Source organism: Gracilinanus agilis, chromosome 2 (assembly GCF_016433145.1).
Source record: "Gracilinanus agilis isolate LMUSP501 chromosome 2, AgileGrace, whole genome shotgun sequence".
In the NCBI taxonomy this organism is placed as follows: Eukaryota; Metazoa; Chordata; class Mammalia; order Didelphimorphia; family Didelphidae; genus Gracilinanus; species Gracilinanus agilis.
The window spans coordinates 417965820-417970649 of NC_058131.1; positions in this window are offsets into that span (position 1 = coordinate 417965820).

Genomic DNA, 4830 nt, shown 5'->3' on the forward strand with positions numbered 1-4830 from the left:
AATGGGTCTTGATCGATGACACATGTAAAACTGAGTAGAATTGCTTGTTGGTGACAGGAGGAGGGATGGGATGAGGGGAAGGAAAGAATATGAATCACATAACCATGGAAAAATATTCTAAATTAATTAATTAAATAAAAATTTTCAAATAAAAAAGTTAGCAAGGTTCCCCTCTTTAATTCCAGACATTATAACAAATTTCTCTAAGAAGGGTCTCATTTCTCAAGTATACAGAGAATTAAGTCAAATTTAGGAGAATACAAGTCATTCCCCAATTGACAAATGGTCAAAGGATATAAATGGGCAGTTTTCAGATGAAGAAATCAAAGCTATGAATAGAGAAATTCACATTAAAACAATTCTGAGATATCACCTAACACCTATAAGATAGGTCAATATGACAGTAGAGGAAAGTGATAAATGTTGGAGGGGATGTGGCAAAATTAGGACACTAGTGCATTGTTGGTGGAATTATGAATTGATCCTACCATTTTTTAAAATTTAGAATATTTTCCATGATTACGTGATTCATGATCCCTTCCCACTTGGTCTTTCCTCCCCCCTTCTGAATTCAGCAAGCAGTTCCACCGGGTTATACATGTATCATTGTTTAAAACCCATTTCTGTGTTTTTCATATCTGTAATGGTGCGATCCTTTAGCATCAAAACCCCAATCATATCCCTATCACATTACATGATTGAAAACATTTTTCTAATGCATTTCCATTTCTACAGTTATTTCTCTGGATGTGGATAGCATTCTTTCTCACAAGTTCCACTGAATTGGCCTAGGTCATTGCTCTACTGCTAGTAGGAATTCCATTACATTCGACCGTGCCATAATGTCTCTGTGTATAATGTTCTCTTGGTTCTGCTTCTTTCACTCTGCATCAATTTCTGGTGGTCTTTCCAGTTCACATGGAATTCCTCCAGTTCATCATTCCTTTCAGCACAATAGTATTCCATCACCAATAGATACCACAATTTTTTCAACCATTCCCCAATCAATGGACACCCCCTCGTTTTCCAATTTTTTGCTACCACAAAGAGCACGGCTATAAATATTTTTGAACAAGTTTTTTTTTTCCTTATTATCTCTTTGGGGCACAAACCCAGCAATGGTATGGCTAGGTCAAAGGGCTAATCCAACCATTCTGGAGGGTAATTTGGAACTATACCTAAAGGGGTATAAAATTGTGCATATCATTTGATTATATAATACCACTACTAGGTCTGGATCTACTTGTGCAAAAATATTTACAGCTGCTCTTTTTGTGGTGACAAACAATTGGAAATTAAAGGGATGTCCATCAACTGGGTAATAGCTGAACAAATTGTGGTATATGAAGGTGATGAAATATTATTTTGCTATGAGGAATAATGAACAGGATGATTTCAGAAAGAGCTGGAAAGACCTATATGAACTGATGCAGAATGAAAAAAGCAGAAATAGGAGAACATTGTATACAATAAGAACAATATTGTGGAATGATCAACTGTGATAGACTTAGCAACTCTCACCAATTACAATGATCCAGGACAATTCTGAGGGACATATGACAAAGAATTCTATCCACCTCCAGAGAAAGAACTGTTGGAGTTGGAATTTAGATGAAAGCATGTGATTTTTCACTTTAGTTTCTTTGAGTGTTTATTTGGGGGTTTGGGTTTTATATGATTATTTTTTACAAATATGAACAATATGGATATGTGTTTTGCATGATAGTACATGTATAACCCATACTGAATTGTTTGGGAGGATGGAGGGAGGAAGAGAGGGAGATAAATTGGATCATATAACTTCAGAAAACTTATCTGGAAAATTGTTATTACATGTAATTGGCAAAATAAAATGTCTTTATAATTTTAAAAAAATGAAGAGCAACATGAGCTCATTTAGGTGAACTGATACAAAGTAAAGTAAGCAAAGCAAGAAGAACATTTTATACAGTGACAAGAATAGTGTATGATGAACATCTGTGAATAACTTAGCTATTCTTAGCAATACAATAATCCAAAATAATCCCAAAGGACTCATGATAAAAAATGTCATGTGCTTCCATATAAAAAACTGATTTGAGTCTAAATCCAAATTGAAGTGAATTTTTTTCATTTTTTATTAATTTTTTTGTTTATCTCCTTCCACAAAAGGATTCATTTAGGAAAATGTTTTATGTAATTGCACTTGTAAAATCTATATTAATTTGCTTACCATCTCCATTGTGGGGACAGAGAGAATACAAGACCCAAAATTTTTAAAAGATTATTTTTACAAGTAACTAAGGAAAAAGTAAAATCTCAAAATATTCCAAAATTAATTTTTTTAAAAAGAGATCATTGGTAACTTTGGACATTATAATGACATTATAATTCCATAATCAGAAGCTAAGTTATAAAGAAAGGAACAGAAAAGAAAGTGGAGGTAACTATTGTGTTATAGTTATCAATATACATCCCTAGGTGTTTGACCTCAAGGTATAGTCTTCTCAGGGCATTAATATTATTCAAGTTTTGCTTTTCACATTGATCAAACTGATATTTTCTTTATTTTGAACTTCTCTCCATCAAACACATATACAACAACCAGAAACCTTCTGCATCAGTCTAATCTGAGACCCCTCTCTACTTTAGTCATTAAATTTCTATTGTATACTCTTTGTTTAATATTAAGTTATTTATTTTGTTCTTTGTGCTACACTTTGTCTTTTTGTATTGCTTCAATCTTTTGGCTTTCACTAACATTAATCACAGAATTGCAAAATTTAAGAGGCAAAAGAGACTTGATTGGCCCTCTAGTCCAACCCACATAAGATGTCCATACTATTGACACAACCAACAGTGGCCATCCAACTTCTGCTTTAAGTCCTCCAAGAATGGGCCAATCCACCAACTCACAAAGCAAGTCTTTCTACTTTTGGATAGCTCTCATTTTTTTAGCTTGTCTCTTTGAAATTTCTACTTATTGTTTCTTATTTTGTACTCTAAGATCACATATAACAAATCTAACCTCTGTGCCACATAACATTCCTTCAAATACCTAAAGACATCTATCCTATCATCCTGAATCTTCTCTTCTCCCAGCTAAATATACTTAATCCTTCACCACCCTGGCAGTTACCTTTATCTGGGCCCTCTGAAGTATATCAGCAGCCTTTTATTTTTTTATTTGGATCTTTCATTTCCATAAAAAATTTCCACATAAGTTTTCCAAAATTATATGATCCATGTGTCTCCCTTTCTTCTTCCCTCTCCCTCCTAAAACTAACAAGAAATTGAATCTGGGTTACACATGTATCATGAAAAATACATTCCTATATTGTTCATTTTTGTAAGTGAATAATCTTATGAAACCAAAACACCAAAATATATACCCAAGTAAATAAATGATAAATTATATGTTTTCATCTGCATTCCTACTTCAACAATTCTTTCTCTGAAAGTAGATAGCATTCTTTTCCATAAGCCCCTCCAACTTGTTCTGGTTCATTGTATTGCTATTAGCAGCAAAGTCTATCACATTTGATCATTCCACAATATTGCAGTTACTATACATAATGTTCTCCTGGTTCTGCTTATTTCACTCTGCATCAGTTCATGTAGGTCTTTCTAGTTCTTTCTGAAATCATCTTGCTCATCATTCCATATAGCACAATAGTACTCCATCAACATCATATACCACAATTTGTTCAGCCATTCCCCAGTTGAAGGACATCCCTTCAGTGTCAAATTCTTTGCCACCACAAAAAGAGGGGCTATAAATATTTTTGTACAAACAGGTCCTTTCCTATTTTTTTATCTCTTTGAACCTAGTAGTGGTATTACTGGATCAAAAGTTATGCATTCTTTTATAACACTTTGAGCAATCAATGTCCTTTAAAAAAAAAGTATAGTCTTGATTGAACTCTGTCTTCCAGACAAGGTCTGACAAGGACAGAGAGTACCAAAGGACTGAGGGATTATCATCTCCCTGTTCTTAGTAGGTCTGCATTTCTTAATGCAGACCAGGATCAAATTAATTTCCTTGTCTGCCATATTACATTGACTCATTAAGCTACAGTACACTAAAACTCCAAGATCTTTTCACAGAACAACAGAACAACTATCCATACCTTCTTCATTTTATTTTTGTGAAGTTGACTTTTTGTACCCAAGTGAAAGATTTTACATTAATTCCTATTGAATTTCATCTTCTGATATTAAAAATCAGTGTTCAAACTTGTCAAGATCTCTTTGAATAGTGATTCTAACATTTAGAATGTTTGCTATTCTTTCATCTGTGTATCATCTACAAATCCATGAATATGCCTTTATCCAAGTCATTGATAACACAGAGCAAAGCACAGACTCTTAGAATGTTCCCTTATAGATCTCCTGCCACATTAAAATTAAACATTAACAACTCCACTTTAAATCAAACTGCACAGCCAGTTTTAATCTATTGCATTATCATCTAATCCATATATTTCTACCTTATCCATGAGAATAAATATTCTATTATATATAGAATAAGATATTCTATTAAATTTTTGTTAAAATCTAGGAAATACACCACTTCTCTAGGATTCCACCTCCACCTCAAGTCATAATCACTTGTGTTTTAGGCTCAATACAAAATGGCTGACTACTCATCTCAGTTTTAGAGGTAAGTGTGGGACCTATGCTCTGAACAATGTCATCTCTGAGTGCCCACCTATGTCCTTCTCATTAAAAATCAGTCAAGGGGGCAGCTGGGTAGCTCAGTGGATTGAGAGCCAGGCCTAGAGACAGGAGGTCCTAGGTTCAAATCCGGCCTCAGACACTTCCCAGCTGTGTGACCCTGGGCAAGTCACT